Here is a 16,967-nt window from a genome sequence, read left to right on the forward strand (position 1 = left end):
TAAAGCGCATGGTTGTCGTAATTAATGGATAGCGCTTGAAATGAGCTTTCAAATGCACATAAACACGACCTATTTCGGATAATCCAGTCAACAAATATGACCTTTAAAGTTTAAACCATTTTCGATGTAATGTGCTAATAAATCGTAGATATCTGCCCGTTTGTTTGTCTACGACCATACCACGATGAACACACTTGTTCTCGTCCGATCACGGAAGTTAAGCATCGTCGGGCCGGGATAGCACTTGGATGGGGGACCGCCTGGGAACTCCCGGTGTCGTAGGCTATTGACTTTTTCACGTTACATTATTTATCATTACGACTGTGACGTATCTTTTTTACGCAATAGCCGCTGAGTAAATCAAGAAAGAGACATGATTAGAAGTTGCTTTCCCTTCAAAACGGCCACCATCGTGCTGCAATAAATGCGCCACGTCGCAAATGAATGGATTACGAGCGTCAGACAAAGAAAATAGCGATGTACTTACTTTGCTAACTAACTTTGTCATATGAAAATTAAGTCTGAAAGTACCCTAGATTGCCTTCGTTGGAACTTTTTACCGGAAATCTTAAAGCGCATTATTGTCGTAAAGAATCGATAGCGCTTATAAAGAGCTTTCAAATGCACATAAACACGAACTATTTCCGATCACCCAGTCAAGAATTATGATCTTTAAAGTTCGAACTATTTTCGATGTAATGTGCTAATAAATCGTAGATATCTACCCGTACGTTTGTCTACGACCATACCACGATGAACACACCTGTTCTCGTCCGATCACGGAAGTTAAGCATCGTCGGGCCGGGATAGTACTTGGATGGGGGACCGCCTGGGAACTCCCGGTGTCGCAGGCTATTGACTTTTTCACGTTACATTATTTATCATTACGACTGTGACGTATCTTTTTTTCGCAATAGCCGCTGAGTAAATCAAGAAAGAGACATGATTAGAAGTTGCTTTCCCTTCAAAACGGCTACGATCTGGCAGCAATAAATGCGCCACGTCGCAAATGAATGGATTACGAGCGTCAGACAAAGAAAATGGCGATGTAGTTACTTTGCTAATTAACTTTGTCATATGAAAATTAAGTCTGAAAATACCCTAGATTGCCTTCGTTGGAACTTTTTACCGGAAATCTTAAAGCGCATTATTGTGGTAAAGAATCCATAGCGCTTAAAAAGAGCTTTCAAATGCACATAAACACGAACTATTTCCGATCACCCAGTCAAGAATTATGATCTTTAAAGTTCGAACCATTTTCGATGTAATGTGCTAATAAATCGTAGATATCTGCCCGTTTGTTTGTCTACGACCATACCACGATGAACACACTTGTTCTCGTCCGATCACGGAAGTTAAGCATCGTCGGGCCGGGATAGTACTTGGATGGGGGACCGCCTGGGAACTCCCGGTGTCGTAGGCTATTGACTTTTTCACGTTACATTATTTATCATTACGACTGTGACGTATCTTTTTTACGCAATAGCCGCTGAGTAAATCAAGAAAGAGACATGATTAGAAGTTGCTTTCCCTTCAAAACGGCCACCATCGTGCTGCAATAAATGCGCCACGTCGCAAATGAATGGATTACGAGCGTCAGACAAAGAAAATAGCGATGTACTTACTTTGCTAACTAACTTTGTCATATGAAAATTAAGTCTGAAAGTACCCTAGATTGCCTTCGTTGGAACTTTTTACCGGAAATCTTAAAGCGCATTATTGTCGTAAAGAATCGATAGCGCTTAAAAAGAGCTTTCAAATGCACATAAACACGAACTATTTCCGATCACCCAGTCAAGAATTATGATCTTTAAAGTTCGAACTATTTTCGATGTAATGTGCTAATAAATCGTAGATATCTACCCGTACGTTTGTCTACGACCATACCACGATGAACACACCTGTTCTCGTCCGATCACGGAAGTTAAGCATCGTCGGGCCGGGATAGTACTTGGATGGGGGACCGCCTGGGAACTCCCGGTGTCGCAGGCTATTGACTTTTTCACGTTACATTATTTATCATTACGACTGTGACGTATCTTTTTTTCGCAATAGCCGCTGAGTAAATCAAGAAAGAGACATGATTAGAAGTTGCTTTCCCTTCAAAACGGCTACGATCTGGCAGCAATAAATGCGCCACGTCGCAAATGAATGGATTACGAGCGTCAGACAAAGAAAATGGCGATGTAGTTACTTTGCTAATTAACTTTGTCATATGAAAATTAAGTCTGAAAATACCCTAGATTGCCTTCGTTGGAACTTTTTACCGGAAATCTTAAAGCGCATTATTGTGGTAAAGAATCCATAGCGCTTAAAAAGAGCTTTCAAATGCACATAAACACGAACTATTTCCGATCACCCAGTCAAGAATTATGATCTTTAAAGTTCGAACCATTTTCGATGTAATGTGCTAATAAATCGTAGATATCTACCCGTATGTTTGTCTACGACCATACCACGATGAACACACCTGTTCTCGTCCGATCACGGAAGTTAAGCATCGTCGGGCCGGGATAGTACTTGGATGGGGGACCGCCTGGGAACTCCCGCTGTCGCAGGCTATTGACTTTTTCACGTTACATTATTTATCATTACGACTGTGACGTATCTTTTTTTCGCAATAGCCGCTGAGTAAATCAAGTAAGGGACTTGATTAGAAGTTTCTTTCCCTTCAAAACAGCTACGATCTGGCTGCAATAAATGCGCCACGACGCAAATGAATGAATTACGAGCGTCAGACAAAGAAAATGGCGATGTAGTTAATTTGCTAAATAACTTTGTCATATGAAAATTAAGTCTGAAAGTACCCTAGATTGCCTTCGTTGTAACTTTTTACCGGAAATCTTAAAGCGCATGGTTGTCGTAATTAATGGATAGCGCTTGAAATGAGCTTTCAAATGCACATAAACACGACCTATTTCGGATGATCCAGTCAAGAAGTATGACCTTTAAAGTTTAAACAATTTTCGATGTAATGTGCTAATAAATCGTAGATATCTGCCCGTTTGTTTGTCTACGACCATACCACGATGAACACACCTGTTCTCGTCCGATCACGGAAGTTACGCATCGTCGGGCCGGGATAGTACTTGGTTGGGGGACCGCCCGGGAACTCCCGCTGTCGTAGGCTATTGACTTTTTCACGTTACATTATTTATCATTACGACTGTAACGTATCTTTTTTAGGCAATAGCCGCTGAGTAAATCAAGTAAGGGACGTGATTAGAAGTTTCTTTCACTTCAAAACGGCTACGATCTAGCAGCAATAAATGCGCCACGACGCAAATGAATGAATTACGAGCGTCAGGCAAAGAAAATGGCGATGTAGTTAATTTGCTAAATAACTTTGTCATATGAAAATTAAGTCTGAAAATACCCTAGATTGCCTTCGTTGGAACTTTTTACCGGAAATCTTAAAGCGCATTATTGTGGTAAAGAATCCATAGCGCTTAAAAAGAGCTTTCAAATGCACATAAACACGAACTATTTCCGATCACCCAGTCAAGAATTATGATCTTTAAAGTTCGAACCATTTTCGATGTAATGTGCTAATAAATCGTAGATATCTACCCGTATGTTTGTCTACGACCATACCACGATGAACACACCTGTTCTCGTCCGATCACGGAAGTTAAGCATCGTCGGGCCGGGATAGTACTTGGATGGGGGACCGCCTGGGAACTCCCGCTGTCGCAGGCTATTGACTTTTTCACGTTACATTATTTATCATTACGACTGTGACGTATCTTTTTTTCGCAATAGCCGCTGAGTAAATCAAGTAAGGGACTTGATTAGAAGTTTCTTTCCCTTCAAAACAGCTACGATCTGGCTGCAATAAATGCGCCACGACGCAAATGAATGAATTACGAGCGTCAGACAAAGAAAATGGCGATGTAGTTAATTTGCTAAATAACTTTGTCATATGAAAATTAAGTCTGAAAGTACCCTAGATTGCCTTCGTTGTAACTTTTTACCGGAAATCTTAAAGCGCATGGTTGTCGTAATTAATGGATAGCGCTTGAAATGAGCTTTCAAATGCACATAAACACGACCTATTTCGGATGATCCAGTCAAGAAGTATGACCTTTAAAGTTTAAACAATTTTCGATGTAATGTGCTAATAAATCGTAGATATCTGCCCGTTTGTTTGTCTACGACCATACCACGATGAACACACCTGTTCTCGTCCGATCACGGAAGTTACGCATCGTCGGGCCGGGATAGTACTTGGTTGGGGGACCGCCCGGGAACTCCCGCTGTCGTAGGCTATTGACTTTTTCACGTTACATTATTTATCATTACGACTGTAACGTATCTTTTTTAGGCAATAGCCGCTGAGTAAATCAAGTAAGGGACGTGATTAGAAGTTTCTTTCACTTCAAAACGGCTACGATCTAGCAGCAATAAATGCGCCACGACGCAAATGAATGAATTACGAGCGTCAGGCAAAGAAAATGGCGATGTAGTTAATTTGCTAAATAACTTTGTCATATGAAAATTAAGTCTGAAAGTACCCTAGATTGCCTTCGTTGTAACTTTTTACCGGAAATCTTAAAGCGCATGGTTGTCGTAATTTATGGATAGCGCTTGAAATGAGCTTTCAAATGCACATAAACACGACCTATTTCGGATGATCCAGTCAAGAAATATGACCTTTAAAGTTTAAACAATTTTCGATGTAATGTGCTAATAAATCGTAGATATCTGCCCGTTTGTTTGTCTACGACCATACCACGATGAACACACCTGTTCTCGTCCGATCACGGAAGTTACGCATCGTCGGGCCGGGATAGTACTTGGATGGGGGACCGCCTCGGAACTCCCGGTGTTGTAGGCTATTGACTTTTTCACGTTACATTATTTATCATTACGACTATGACATATCTTTTTTACGCAATAGCCGCTGAGTAAATCAAGTAAGGGACGTGATTAGAAGTTTCTTTCCATTCAAAACGGCTACAATCTTGCTGCAATAAATGCGCCATGTCGCAAATGAATGGATTACGAGCGTCAGACAAAGAAAATGGCGATGTAGTTACTTTGCTAATTAACTTTGCCATATGAAAATTATGTCTGAAAGTACCCTAGATTTCCTTCGTTGGAACTTTTTACCGGAAATCTTAAAGCGCATGGTTGTCGTAATTTATGGATAGCGCTTGAAATGAGCTTTCCAATGCACACAAACACGACCTATTTCGGATGATCCAGTCAAGAAATATGACCTTCAAAGTTTAAACAATTTTCGATGTAATGTGCTAATAAATCGTAGATATCTGCCCGTTTGTTTGTCTACGACCATACCACGATGAACACACCTGTTCTCGTCCGATCACGGAAGTTACGCATCGTCGGGCCGGGATAGTACTTGGATGGGGGACCGCCTGGGAACTCCCGGTGTCGTAGGCTATTGACTTTTTCACGTTACATTATTTATCATTACGACTGTGACATATCTTTTTTACGCAATAGCCGCTGAGTAAATCAAGTAAGGGACGTGATTAGAAGTTTCTTTCCATTCAAAACGGCTACAATCTTGCTGCAATAAATGCGCCAAGTCGCAAATGAATGGATTACGAGCGTCAGACAAAGAAAATGGCGATGTAGTTACTTTGCTAATTAACTTTGCCATATGAAAATTAAGTCTGAAAGTACCCTAGATTTCCTTCGTTGGAACTTTTTACCGGAAATCTTAAAGCGCATGGTTGTCGTACCGAATCGATAGCGCTTAAAAAGAGCTTTCAAATGCACATAAACACGACCTATTTCGGATGATCCAGTCAAGAAATATGACCTTTAAAGTTTGAACCATTTTTGATGTAATGTGCTAATAAATCGTAGATATCTGCCCGTTTGTTTGTGTACGACCATACCACGACAAACACACCTGTTCTCGTCCGATCACGGAAGTTAAGCATCGTCGGGCCGGGATAGTACTTGGATGGGGGACCGCCTGGGAACTCCCGGTGTCGTAGGCTATTGACTTTTTCACGTTACATTATTTATCATTACGACTGTGACGTATCTTTTTTTCGCAATAGCCGCTGAGTAAATCAAGTAAGGGACTTGATTAGAAGTTTCTTTCCCTTCAAAACGGCTACGATCTGGCTGCAATAAATGCGCCACGACGCAAATGAATGAATTACGAGCGTCAGACAAAGAAAATGGCGATGTAGTTAATTTGCTAAATAACTTTGTCATATGAAAATTAAGTCTGAAAGTACCCTAGATTGCCTTCGTTGTAACTTTTTACCGGAAATCTTAAAGCGCATGGTTGTCGTAATTTATGGATAGCGCTTGAAATGAGCTTTCAAATGCACATAAACACGACCTATTTCGGATGATCCAGTCAAGAAATATGACCTTTAAAGTTTAAACAATTTTCGATGTAATGTGCTAATAAATCGTAGATATCTGCCCGTTTGTTTGTCTACGACCATACCACGATGAACACACCTGTTCTCGTCCGATCACGGAAGTTACGCATCGTCGGGCCGGGATATTACTAGGATGGGGGACCGCCTGGGAACTCCCGGTGTCGTAGGCTATTGACTTTTTCACGTTACATTATTTATCATTACGACTGTGACATATCTTTTTTACGCAATAGCCGCTGAGTAAATCAAGTAAGGGACGTGATTAGAAGTTTCTTTCCATTCAAAACGGCTACAATCTTGCTGCAATAAATGCGCCATGTCGCAAATGAATGGATTACGAGCGTCAGACAAAGAAAATGGCGATGTAGTTACTTTGCTAATTAACTTTGCCATATGAAAATTAAGTCTGAAAGTACCCTAGATTTCCTTCGTTGGAACTTTTTACCGCAAATCTTAAAGCGCATGGTTGTCGTACCGAATCGATAGCGCTTAAAAAGAGCTTTCAAATGCACATAAACACGACCTATTTCGGATGATCCAGTCAAGAAATATGACCTTTAAAGTTTGAACCATTTTTGATGTAATGTGCTAATAAATCGTAGATGTCTGCCCGTTTGTTTGTGTACGACCATACCACGACAAACACACCTGTTCTCGTCCGATCACGGAAGTTAAGCATCGTCGGGCCGGGATAGTACTTGGATGGGGGACCGCCTGGGAACTCCCGGTGTCGTAGGCTATTGACTTTTTCACGTTACATTCTTTATCATTACGACTGTGACGTATCTTTTTTAGGCAATAGCCGCTGAGTAAATCAAGTAAGGGACGTGATTAGAAGTTTTTTCCCTTCAAAACGGCTACGATCGGGCAGCAATAAATGCGCCACGTCGCAAATGAATGGATTACGAGCGTCAGACAAAAAAAATGGCGATGTAGTTAATTTGCTAATTAACTTTGTCATATGAAAATTAAGTCTGAAAGTACCCTAGATTTCCTTCGTTGGAACTTTTTACCGGAAATCATAAAGCGCATTATTGTTGACAAGAATCGATAGCGCTTAAAAAGAGCTGTTAAATGCACATAAACACGACCTATTTCGAATGATCCAGTCAAAAAATATGACCTTTAAAGTTTGAACCATTTTCGATGTAATGTGCTAATAAATCGTAGATATCTGCCCGTTTGTTTGTCTACGACCATACCACGATGAACACACCTGTTCTCGTCCGATCACGGAAGTTAAGCATCGTCGGGCCGGGATAGTACTTGGATGGGGGACCACCTGGGAACTCCCGGTGTCGTAGGCTATTGAATTTTTCACGTTACATTATTTATCATTACGACTGTGACGTATCTTTTTTACGCAATAGCCGCTGAGTAAATCAAGTAAGGGACGTTATTAGAAGTTTCTTTCCGTTCAAAACGGCTACGATCTGGCTGCAATAAATGCGCCACGTCGCAAATCAATGGATTACGAGCGTCAGACAAAGAAAATGGCGAAGTAGTTAATTTGCTAATTAACTTTGTCATATGAAAATTAAGTCTGAAAGTACCCTAGATTGCCTTCGTTGGAACTTTTTACCGAAAATCTTAAAGCGCATGGTTGTCGTAATTAATGATTAGCGCTTGAAATGAGCTTTCAAATGCACATAAACACGACCTATTTCGGATGATCCAGTCAAGAAATATGACCTTTAAAGTTTGAACCATTTTCGATGTAATGTGCTAATAAATCGTAGATATCTGCCCGTTTGTTTGTCTAAGACCATACCACGATGAACACACCTGTTCTCGTCCGATCACGGAAGTTAAGCATCGTCGGGCCGGGATAGTACTTGGATGGGGGACCGCCTGGGAACTCCCGGTGTCGTAGGCTATTGACTTTTTCACGTTACATTATTTATCATTACGACTGAGACGTATCTTTTTTAGGCAATAGCCGCTGAGTAAATCAAGTAAGGGACGTGATTAGAAGTTTCTTTCCCTTCAAAACGGCTACGATCTGGCAGCAATAAATGCGCCACGTCGCAAATGAATGGATTACGAGCGTCAGACAAAGAAATTGGCGATGTAGTTAATTTGCTAATTAACTTTGTCATATGAAAATTAAGTCTGAAAGTACCCTAGATTGCCTTCGTTGGAACTTTTTACCGGAAATCATAAAGCGCATTATTGTTAAAAAGAATCGATAGCGCTTAAAAGGAGCTGTCAAATGCACATAAACACGACCTATTTCGAATGATCCAGTCAAGAAATATGACCTTTAAAGTTTGAACCATTTTCGATGTAATGTGCTAATAAATCGTAGATATCTGCCCGTTTGTTTGTCTACGACCATACCACGATGAACACACCTGTTCTCGTCCGATCACGGAAGTTAAGCATCGTCGGGTCGGGATAGTACTTGGATGGGGCACCGCCTGGGATCTCCCGGTGTCGTAGGCTATTGACTATTTCACGTTACATTATTTATCATTACGACTGTGACGTATCTTTTTTACGCAATAGCCGCTGAGTAAATCAAGTAAGGGACGTGATTAGAAGTAGCTTTCCCTTAAAACGGCTACAATCTGGCAGCAATAAATGCGCCACGTCGCAAATGAATGGATTACGAGCGTCAGACAAAGAAATTGGCGATGTAGTTAATTTGCTAATTAACTTTGTCATATGAAAATTAAGTCTGAAAGTACCCTAGATTGCCTTCGTTGGAACTTTTTACCGGAAATCATAAAGCGCATTATTGTTAAAAAGAATCGATAGCGCTTAAAAGGAGCTGTCAAATGCACATAAACACGACCTATTTCGAATGATCCAGTCAAGAAATATGACCTTTAAAGTTTGAACCATTTTCGATGTAATGTGCTAATAAATCGTAGATATCTGCCCGTTTTTTTGTCTACGACCATACCACGATGAACACACCTGTTCTCGTCCGATCACGGAAGTTAAGCATCGTCGGGTCGGGATAGTACTTGGATGGGCCACCGCCTGGGATCTCCCGGTGTCGTAGGCTATTGACTATTTCACGTTACATTATTTATCATTACGACTGTGACGTATCTTTTTTACGCAATAGCCGCTGAGTAAATCAAGAAAGGGACGTGATTAGAAGTAGCTTTCCCTTAAAACGGCTACAATCTTGCTGCAATAAATGCGCCACGTCGCAAATAAATGGATTACGAGCGTCAGACAAAGAAAATGGCGATGTAGTTACTTTGCTAATTAACTTTGTCATATGAAAATTAAGTCTGAAAGTACCCTAGATTTCCTTCGTTGGAACTTTTTACCGGAAATCTTAAAGACCATGGTTGTCGTAATTAATGGATAGCGCTTGAAATGAGCTTTCAAATGCACATAAACACGACCTATTTCGGATAATCCAGTCAAGAAATATGACCTTTAAAGTTTGAACCATTTTCGATGTAATGTGCTAATAAATCGTAGATATCTGCCCGTTTGTTTGTCTACGACCATACCACGATGAACACACCTGTTCTCGTCCGATCACGGAAGTTAAGCATCGTCGGGCCGGGATAGTAATTGGATGGAGGACCGCCTGGGAACTCCCGGTGTCGTAGGCTATTGACTTTTTCACGTTACATTATTTATCATTACGACTGTGACGTATCTTTTTTACGCAATAGCCGCTGAGTAAATCAAGAAAGAGACATGATTAGAAGTTGCTTTCCCTTCAAAACGGCTACGATCTGGCAGCAATAAATGCGCCAAGTCGCAAATGAATGGATTACGAGCGTCAGACAAAGAAAATGGCGATGTAGTTAATTTGCTAATTAGCTTTGTCATATGAAAATTAAGTCTGAAAGTACCCTAGATTGCCTTCGTTGGAAATTTTTACCGGAAATCTTAAAGCGCATGGTTGTCGTAATTAATGGAAAGCGCTTGAAATGAGCTTTCAAATGCACATAAACACGACCTATTTCGGATAATCCAGTGAAGAAATATGACCTTTAAAGTTTAAACCATTTTCGATGTAATGTGCTAATAAATCGTAGATATCTGCCCGTTTGTTTGTCTACGACCATACCACGATGAACACACCTGTTCTCGTCCGATCACGGAAGTTACGCATCGTCGGGCCGGGATAGTACTTGGATGGGGGACCGGCTGGGAACTCCCGGTGTCGTAGGCTATTGACTTTTTCACGTTACATTATTTATCATTACGACTGTGACATATCTTTTTTACGCAATAGCCGCTGAGTAAATCAAGTAAGGGACGTGATTAGAAGTTTCTTTCCATTCAAAACGGCTACAATCTTGCTGCAATAAATGCGCCATGTCGCAAATGAATGGATTACGAGCGTCAGACAAAGAAAATGGCGATGTAGTTACTTTGCTAATTAACTTTGCCATATGAAAATTAAGTCTGAAAGTACCCTAGATTTCCTTCGTTGGAACTTTTTACCGGAAATCTTAAAGCGCATGGTTGTCGTACCGAATCGATAGCGCTTAAAAAGAGCTTTCAAATGCACATAAACACGACCTATTTCGGATGATCCAGTCAAGAAATATGACCTTTAATGTTTGAACCATTTTTGATGTAATGTGCTAATAAATCGTAGATGTCTGCCCGTTTGTTTGTGTACGACCATACCACGACAAACACACCTGTTCTCGTCCGATCACGGAAGTTAAGCATCGTCGGGCCGGGATAGTACTTGGATGGGGGACCGCCTGGGAACTCCCGGTGTCGTAGGCTATTGACTTTTTCACGTTACATTCTTTATCATTACGACTGTGACGTATCTTTTTTAGGCAATAGCCGCTGAGTAAATCAAGTAAGGGACGTGATAAGAAGTTTTTTCCCTTCAAAACGGCTACGATCTGGCAGCAATAAATGCGCCACGTCGCAAATGAATGGATTACGAGCGTCAGACAAAAAAAATGGCGATGTAGTTAATTTGCTAATTAACTTTGTCATATGAAAATTAAGTCTGAAAGTACCCTAGATTTCCTTCGTTGGAACTTTTTACCGGAAATCATAAAGCGCATTATTGTTGACAAGAATCGATAGCGCTTAAAAAGAGCTGTCAAATGCACATAAACACGACCTATTTCGAATGATCCAGTCAAAAAATATGACCTTTAAAGTTTGAACCATTTTCGATGTAATGTGCTAATAAATCGTAGATATCTGCCCGTTTGTTTGTCTAAGACCATACCACGATGAACACACCTGTTCTCGTCCGATCACGGAAGTTAAGCATCGTCGGGCCGGGATAGTACTTGGATGGGGGACCGCCTGGGAACTCCCGGTGTCGTAGGCTATTGACTTTTTCACGTTACATTATTTATCATTACGACTGAGACGTATCTTTTTTAGGCAATTGCCGCTGAGTAAATCAAGTAAGGGACGTGATTAGAAGTTTCTTTCCCTTCAAAACGGCTACGATCTGGCAGCAATAAATGCGCCACGTCGCAAATGAATGGATTACGAGCGTCAGACAAAGAAATTGGCGATGTAGTTAATTTGCTAATTAACTTTGTCATATGAAAATTAAGTCTGAAAGTACCCTAGATTGCCTTCGTTGGAACTTTTTACCGGAAATCATAAAGCGCATTATTGTTAAAAAGAATCGATAGCGCTTAAAAGGAGCTGTCAAATGCACATAAACACGACCTATTTCGAATGATCCAGTCAAGAAATATGACCTTTAAAGTTTGAACCATTTTCGATGTAATGTGCTAATAAATCGTAGATATCTGCCCGTTTGTTTGTCTACGACCATACCACGATGAACACACCTGTTCTCGTCCGATCACGGAAGTTAAGCATCGTCGGGTCGGGATAGTACTTGGATGGGGCACCGCCTGGGATCTCCCGGTGTCGTAGGCTATTGACTATTTCACGTTACATTATTTATCATTACGACTGTGACGTATCTTTTTTACGCAATAGCCGCTGAGTAAATCAAGTAAGGGACGTGATTAGAAGTAGCTTTCCCTTAAAACGGCTACAATCTGGCAGCAATAAATGCGCCACGTCGCAAATGAATGGATTACGAGCGTCAGACAAAGAAATTGGCGATGTAGTTAATTTGCTAATTAACTTTGTCATATGAAAATTAAGTTTGAAAGTACCCTAGATTGCCTTCGTTGGAACTTTTTACCGGAAATCATAAAGCGCATTATTGTTAAAAAGAATCGATAGCGCTTAAAAGGAGCTGTCAAATGCACATAAACACGACCTATTTCGAATGATCCAGTCAAGAAATATGACCTTTAAAGTTTGAACCATTTTCGATGTAATGTGCTAATAAATCGTAGATATCTGCCCGTTTGTTTGTCTACGACCATACCACGATGAACACACCTGTTCTCGTCCGATCACGGAAGTTAAGCATCGTCGGGTCGGGATAGTACTTGGATGGGGCACCGCCTGGGATCTCCCAGTGTCGTAGGCTATTGACTATTTCACGTTACATTATTTATCATTACGACTGTGACGTATCTTTTTTACGCAATAGCCGCTGAGTAAATCAAGTAAGGGACGTGATTAGAAGTAGCTTTCCCTTAAAACGGCAACAATCTTGCTGCAATAAATGCGCCACGTCGCAAATAAATGGATTACGAGCGTCAGACAAAGAAAATGGCGATGTAGTTACTTTGCTAATTAACTTTGTCATATGAAAATTAAGTCTGAAAGTACCCTAGATTTCCTTCGTTGGAAATTTTTACCGGAAATCTTAAAGACCATGGTTGTCGTAATTAATGGATAGCGCTTGAAATGAGCTTTCAAATGCACATAAACACGACCTATTTCGGATAACCCAGTCAAGAAATATGACCTTTAAAGTTTGAACCATTTTCGATGTAATGTGCTAATAAATCGTAGATATCTGCCCGTTTGTTTGTCTACGACCATACCACGATGAACACACCTGTTCTCGTCCGATCACGGAAGTTAAGCATCGTCGGGCCGGGATAGTAATTGGATGGAGGACCGCCTGGGAACTCCCGGTGTCGTAGGCTATTGACTTTTTCACGTTACATTATTTATCATTACGACTGTGACGTATCTTTTTTACGCAATAGCCGCTGAGTAAATCAAGAAAGAGACATGATTAGAAGTTGCTTTCCCTTCAAAACGGCTACGATCTGGCAGCAATAAATGCGCCAAGTCGCAAATGAATGGATTACGAGCGTCAGACAAAGAAAATGGCGATGTAGTTAATTTGCTAATTAACTTTGTCATATGAAAATTAAGTCTGAAAGTACCCTAGATTGCCTTCGTTGGAAATTTTCACCGGAAATCTTAAAGCGCATGGTTGTCGTAATTAATGGAAAGCGCTTGAAATGAGCTTTCAAATGCACATAAACACGACCTATTTCGGATAATCCAGTGAAGAAATATGACCTTTAAAGTTTAAACCATTTTCGATGTAATGTGCTAATAAATCGTAGATATCTGCCCGTTTGTTTGTCTACGACCATACCACGATGAACACACCTGTTCTCGTCCGATCACGGAAGTTAAGCATCGTCGGGCCGGGATAGTACTTGGATGGGGGACCGCCTGGGAACTCCCGGTGTCGTAGGCTATTGACTTTTTCACGTTACATTATTTATCATTACGACTGTGACGTATCTTTTTTACGCACTAGCCGCTGAGTAAATCAAGAAAGAGACATGATTAGAAGTTTCTTTACCTTCAAAACGGCTACGATCTGGCAGCGATAAATGCGCCACATCGCAAATGAATGGATTACGAGCGTCAGACAAAGAAAATGGCGATGTAGTTAATTTGCTAATTAACTTTGTCATATGAAAATTAAGTCTGAAAGTACCCTAGATTGCCATCGTTGGAACTTTTTACCGGAAATCATAAAGCGCATTATTGTTAAAAAGAATCGATAGCGCTTAAAAAGAGCTTTCAAATGCACATAAACACGACCTATTTCGGATGATCCAGTCAAGAAATATGACCTTTAAAGTTTGAACCATTTTCGATGTAATGTGGTAATAAATCGTAGATATCTGCCCGTTTGTTTGTCTACGACCATACCACGATGAACACACCTGTTCTCGTCCGATCACGGAAGTTAAGCATCGTCGGGCCGGGATAGTACTTGGATGGGGAACCGCCTGGGAACTCCCGGTGTCGTAGGCTATTGACTTTTTCACGTTACATTATTTATCATTACGACTGTGACGTATCTTTTTTAGGCAATAACCGCTGAGTAAATCAAGTAAGGGACGTGATTAGAAGTTTCTTTTACTTCAAAACGGCTACGATCTGGCAGCAATAAATGCGCCACGTCGCAAATGAATGGATTACGAGCGTCACACAAAGAAAATGGCGATGTAGTTACTTTGCTAATTAACTTTGTCATATGAAAATTAAGTCTGAAAGTACCCTAGATTGCCTTCGTTGGAACTTTTTACCGGAAATCATAAACCGCATTATTGTTGACAAGAGTCGATAGCGCTTAAAAAGAGCTGTCAAATGCACATAAACACGACCTATTTCGGATGATCCAGTCAAGAAATATGACCTTTAAAGTTTGAACCATTTTCGATGTAATGTGGTAATAAATCGTAGATATCTACCCGTACGTTTGTCTACGACCATACCACGATGAACACACCTGTTCTCGTCCGATCACGGAAGTTAAGCATCGTCGGGCCGGGATAGTACTTGGATGGGGGACCGCCTGGGAACTCCCGGTGTCGCAGGCTATTGACTTTTTCACGTTACATTATTTATCATTACGACTGTGACGTATCTTTTTTTCGCAATAGCCGCTGAGTAAATCAAGAAAGAGACATGATTAGAAGTTGCTTTCCCTTCAAAACGGCTACGATCTGGCAGCAATAAATGCGCCACGTCGCAAATGAATGGATTACGAGCGTCAGACAAAGAAAATGGCGATGTAGTTACTTTGCTAATTAACTTTGTCATATGAAAATTAAGTCTGAAAATACCCTAGATTGCCTTCGTTGGAACTTTTTACCGGAAATCTTAAAGCGCATTATTGTGGTAAAGAATCCATAGCGCTTAAAAAGAGCTTTCAAATGCACATAAACACGAACTATTTCCGATCACCCAGTCAAGAATTATGATCTTTAAAGTTCGAACCATTTTCGATGTAATGTGCTAATAAATCGTAGATATCTACCCGTATGTTTGTCTACGACCATACCACGATGAACACACCTGTTCTCGTCCGATCACGGAAGTTAAGCATCGTCGGGCCGGGATAGTACTTGGATGGGGGACCGCCTGGGAACTCCCGCTGTCGCAGGCTATTGACTTTTTCACGTTACATTATTTATCATTACGACTGTGACGTATCTTTTTTTCGCAATAGCCGCTGAGTAAATCAAGTAAGGGACTTGATTAGAAGTTTCTTTCCCTTCAAAACGGCTACGATCTGGCTGCAATAAATGCGCCACGACGCAAATGAATGAATTACGAGCGTCAGACAAAGAAAATGGCGATGTAGTTAATTTGCTAAATAACTTTGTCATATGAAAATTAAGTCTGAAAGTACCCTAGATTGCCTTCGTTGTAACTTTTTACCGGAAATCTTAAAGCGCATGGTTGTCGTAATTAATGGATAGCGCTTGAAATGAGCTTTCAAATGCACATAAACACGACCTATTTCGGATGATCCAGTCAAGAAGTATGACCTTTAAACTTTAAACAATTTTCGATGTAATGTGCTAATAAATCGTAGATATCTGCCCGTTTGTTTGTCTACGACCATACCACGATGAACACACCTGTTCTCGTCCGATCACGGAAGTTACGCATCGTCGGGCCGGGATAGTACTTGGTTGGGGGACCGCCCGGGAACTCCCGCTGTCGTAGGCTATTGACTTTTTCACGTTACATTATTTATCATTACGACTGTAACGTATCTTTTTTAGGCAATAGCCGCTGAGTAAATCAAGTAAGGGACGTGATTAGAAGTTTCTTTCACTTCAAAACGGCTACGATCTAGCAGCAATAAATGCGCCACGACGCAAATGAATGAATTACGAGCGTCAGACAAAGAAAATGGCGATGTAGTTAATTTGCTAAATAACTTTGTCATATGAAAATTAAGTCTGAAAGTACCCTAGATTGCCTTCGTTGTAACTTTTTACCGGAAATCTTAAAGCGCATGGTTGTCGTAATTTATGGATAGCGCTTGAAATGAGCTTTCAAATGCACATAAACACGACCTATTTCGGATGATCCAGTCAAGAAATATGACCTTTAAAGTTTAAACCATTTTCGATGTAATGTGCTAATAAATCGTAGATATCTGCCCGTTTGTTTGTCTACGACCATACCACGATGAACACACCTGTTCTCGTCCGATCACGGAAGTTACGCATCGTCGGGCCGGGATAGTACTTGGATGGGGGACCGCCTCGGAACTCCCGGTGTTGTAGGCTATTGACTTTTTCACGTTACATTATTTATCATTACGACTATGACATATCTTTTTTACGCAATAGCCGCTGAGTAAATCAAGTAAGGGACGTGATTAGAAGTTTCTTTCCATTCAAAACGGCTACAATCTTGCTGCAATAAATGCGCCATGTCGCAAATGAATGGATTACGAGCGTCAGACAAAGAAAA

At 40.8% G+C, this 16,967-nt stretch overlaps 29 non-coding genes and 1 pseudogene across 29 annotated transcripts; all 30 read left to right on the plus strand.

Annotated features, from left to right (window-relative positions):
• The first annotated feature begins 166 nt into the window (after positions 1 to 166).
• Positions 167 to 285, plus strand: LOC130617389 (5S ribosomal RNA). The gene has a single exon (XR_008978467.1). It is a non-coding gene; the product is annotated as a 5S ribosomal RNA (ribosomal RNA).
• A 450-nt stretch (positions 286 to 735) lies between these two features.
• LOC130616236 (5S ribosomal RNA) lies at positions 736 to 854 on the plus strand. Its single transcript, XR_008977319.1, has one exon. It is a non-coding gene; the product is annotated as a 5S ribosomal RNA (ribosomal RNA).
• A 450-nt stretch (positions 855 to 1,304) lies between these two features.
• On the plus strand, positions 1,305 to 1,423 carry LOC130615851 (5S ribosomal RNA). The gene has a single exon (XR_008976938.1). It is a non-coding gene; the product is annotated as a 5S ribosomal RNA (ribosomal RNA).
• A 450-nt stretch (positions 1,424 to 1,873) lies between these two features.
• On the plus strand, positions 1,874 to 1,992 carry LOC130616237 (5S ribosomal RNA). The gene has a single exon (XR_008977321.1). It is a non-coding gene; the product is annotated as a 5S ribosomal RNA (ribosomal RNA).
• Positions 1,993 to 2,442: 450 nt separating this feature from the next.
• On the plus strand, positions 2,443 to 2,561 carry LOC130617824 (5S ribosomal RNA). Its single transcript, XR_008978900.1, has one exon. It is a non-coding gene; the product is annotated as a 5S ribosomal RNA (ribosomal RNA).
• A 450-nt stretch (positions 2,562 to 3,011) lies between these two features.
• On the plus strand, positions 3,012 to 3,130 carry LOC130618327 (5S ribosomal RNA). The gene has a single exon (XR_008979401.1). It is a non-coding gene; the product is annotated as a 5S ribosomal RNA (ribosomal RNA).
• A 450-nt stretch (positions 3,131 to 3,580) lies between these two features.
• Positions 3,581 to 3,699, plus strand: LOC130617825 (5S ribosomal RNA). Its single transcript, XR_008978901.1, has one exon. It is a non-coding gene; the product is annotated as a 5S ribosomal RNA (ribosomal RNA).
• Positions 3,700 to 4,149: 450 nt separating this feature from the next.
• On the plus strand, positions 4,150 to 4,268 carry LOC130618328 (5S ribosomal RNA). Its single transcript, XR_008979402.1, has one exon. It is a non-coding gene; the product is annotated as a 5S ribosomal RNA (ribosomal RNA).
• Positions 4,269 to 4,718: 450 nt separating this feature from the next.
• LOC130617625 (5S ribosomal RNA) lies at positions 4,719 to 4,837 on the plus strand. The gene has a single exon (XR_008978702.1). It is a non-coding gene; the product is annotated as a 5S ribosomal RNA (ribosomal RNA).
• A 450-nt stretch (positions 4,838 to 5,287) lies between these two features.
• Positions 5,288 to 5,406, plus strand: LOC130616619 (5S ribosomal RNA). Its single transcript, XR_008977700.1, has one exon. It is a non-coding gene; the product is annotated as a 5S ribosomal RNA (ribosomal RNA).
• A 450-nt stretch (positions 5,407 to 5,856) lies between these two features.
• Positions 5,857 to 5,975, plus strand: LOC130617882 (5S ribosomal RNA). The gene has a single exon (XR_008978958.1). It is a non-coding gene; the product is annotated as a 5S ribosomal RNA (ribosomal RNA).
• A 450-nt stretch (positions 5,976 to 6,425) lies between these two features.
• On the plus strand, positions 6,426 to 6,544 carry LOC130617633 (5S ribosomal RNA). Its single transcript, XR_008978710.1, has one exon. It is a non-coding gene; the product is annotated as a 5S ribosomal RNA (ribosomal RNA).
• A 450-nt stretch (positions 6,545 to 6,994) lies between these two features.
• LOC130617883 (5S ribosomal RNA) lies at positions 6,995 to 7,113 on the plus strand. Its single transcript, XR_008978960.1, has one exon. It is a non-coding gene; the product is annotated as a 5S ribosomal RNA (ribosomal RNA).
• A 449-nt stretch (positions 7,114 to 7,562) lies between these two features.
• LOC130619057 (5S ribosomal RNA) lies at positions 7,563 to 7,681 on the plus strand. Its single transcript, XR_008979801.1, has one exon. It is a non-coding gene; the product is annotated as a 5S ribosomal RNA (ribosomal RNA).
• A 450-nt stretch (positions 7,682 to 8,131) lies between these two features.
• Positions 8,132 to 8,250, plus strand: LOC130616721 (5S ribosomal RNA). Its single transcript, XR_008977801.1, has one exon. It is a non-coding gene; the product is annotated as a 5S ribosomal RNA (ribosomal RNA).
• A 450-nt stretch (positions 8,251 to 8,700) lies between these two features.
• Positions 8,701 to 8,819, plus strand: LOC130617952 (5S ribosomal RNA). Its single transcript, XR_008979028.1, has one exon. It is a non-coding gene; the product is annotated as a 5S ribosomal RNA (ribosomal RNA).
• A 449-nt stretch (positions 8,820 to 9,268) lies between these two features.
• Positions 9,269 to 9,387, plus strand: LOC130617959 (5S ribosomal RNA). Its single transcript, XR_008979034.1, has one exon. It is a non-coding gene; the product is annotated as a 5S ribosomal RNA (ribosomal RNA).
• A 449-nt stretch (positions 9,388 to 9,836) lies between these two features.
• Positions 9,837 to 9,955, plus strand: LOC130617321 (5S ribosomal RNA). The gene has a single exon (XR_008978399.1). It is a non-coding gene; the product is annotated as a 5S ribosomal RNA (ribosomal RNA).
• Positions 9,956 to 10,405: 450 nt separating this feature from the next.
• LOC130617286 (5S ribosomal RNA) lies at positions 10,406 to 10,524 on the plus strand. Its single transcript, XR_008978363.1, has one exon. It is a non-coding gene; the product is annotated as a 5S ribosomal RNA (ribosomal RNA).
• A 450-nt stretch (positions 10,525 to 10,974) lies between these two features.
• On the plus strand, positions 10,975 to 11,093 carry LOC130617884 (5S ribosomal RNA). Its single transcript, XR_008978961.1, has one exon. It is a non-coding gene; the product is annotated as a 5S ribosomal RNA (ribosomal RNA).
• A 449-nt stretch (positions 11,094 to 11,542) lies between these two features.
• Positions 11,543 to 11,661, plus strand: LOC130616722 (5S ribosomal RNA). Its single transcript, XR_008977802.1, has one exon. It is a non-coding gene; the product is annotated as a 5S ribosomal RNA (ribosomal RNA).
• A 450-nt stretch (positions 11,662 to 12,111) lies between these two features.
• On the plus strand, positions 12,112 to 12,230 carry LOC130617953 (5S ribosomal RNA). Its single transcript, XR_008979029.1, has one exon. It is a non-coding gene; the product is annotated as a 5S ribosomal RNA (ribosomal RNA).
• Positions 12,231 to 12,679: 449 nt separating this feature from the next.
• On the plus strand, positions 12,680 to 12,798 carry LOC130618411 (5S ribosomal RNA; annotated as a pseudogene).
• Positions 12,799 to 13,247: 449 nt separating this feature from the next.
• LOC130617322 (5S ribosomal RNA) lies at positions 13,248 to 13,366 on the plus strand. Its single transcript, XR_008978400.1, has one exon. It is a non-coding gene; the product is annotated as a 5S ribosomal RNA (ribosomal RNA).
• Positions 13,367 to 13,816: 450 nt separating this feature from the next.
• Positions 13,817 to 13,935, plus strand: LOC130615251 (5S ribosomal RNA). Its single transcript, XR_008976340.1, has one exon. It is a non-coding gene; the product is annotated as a 5S ribosomal RNA (ribosomal RNA).
• Positions 13,936 to 14,385: 450 nt separating this feature from the next.
• Positions 14,386 to 14,504, plus strand: LOC130615785 (5S ribosomal RNA). The gene has a single exon (XR_008976872.1). It is a non-coding gene; the product is annotated as a 5S ribosomal RNA (ribosomal RNA).
• A 450-nt stretch (positions 14,505 to 14,954) lies between these two features.
• LOC130616238 (5S ribosomal RNA) lies at positions 14,955 to 15,073 on the plus strand. Its single transcript, XR_008977322.1, has one exon. It is a non-coding gene; the product is annotated as a 5S ribosomal RNA (ribosomal RNA).
• Positions 15,074 to 15,523: 450 nt separating this feature from the next.
• On the plus strand, positions 15,524 to 15,642 carry LOC130617826 (5S ribosomal RNA). Its single transcript, XR_008978902.1, has one exon. It is a non-coding gene; the product is annotated as a 5S ribosomal RNA (ribosomal RNA).
• A 450-nt stretch (positions 15,643 to 16,092) lies between these two features.
• Positions 16,093 to 16,211, plus strand: LOC130618329 (5S ribosomal RNA). The gene has a single exon (XR_008979403.1). It is a non-coding gene; the product is annotated as a 5S ribosomal RNA (ribosomal RNA).
• A 450-nt stretch (positions 16,212 to 16,661) lies between these two features.
• LOC130617626 (5S ribosomal RNA) lies at positions 16,662 to 16,780 on the plus strand. Its single transcript, XR_008978703.1, has one exon. It is a non-coding gene; the product is annotated as a 5S ribosomal RNA (ribosomal RNA).
• The last annotated feature ends 187 nt before the right edge of the window (positions 16,781 to 16,967 follow it).

This window comes from Hydractinia symbiolongicarpus, chromosome 11, assembly GCF_029227915.1.
Source record: "Hydractinia symbiolongicarpus strain clone_291-10 chromosome 11, HSymV2.1, whole genome shotgun sequence".
Classification (NCBI taxonomy): Eukaryota; Metazoa; Cnidaria; class Hydrozoa; order Anthoathecata; family Hydractiniidae; genus Hydractinia; species Hydractinia symbiolongicarpus.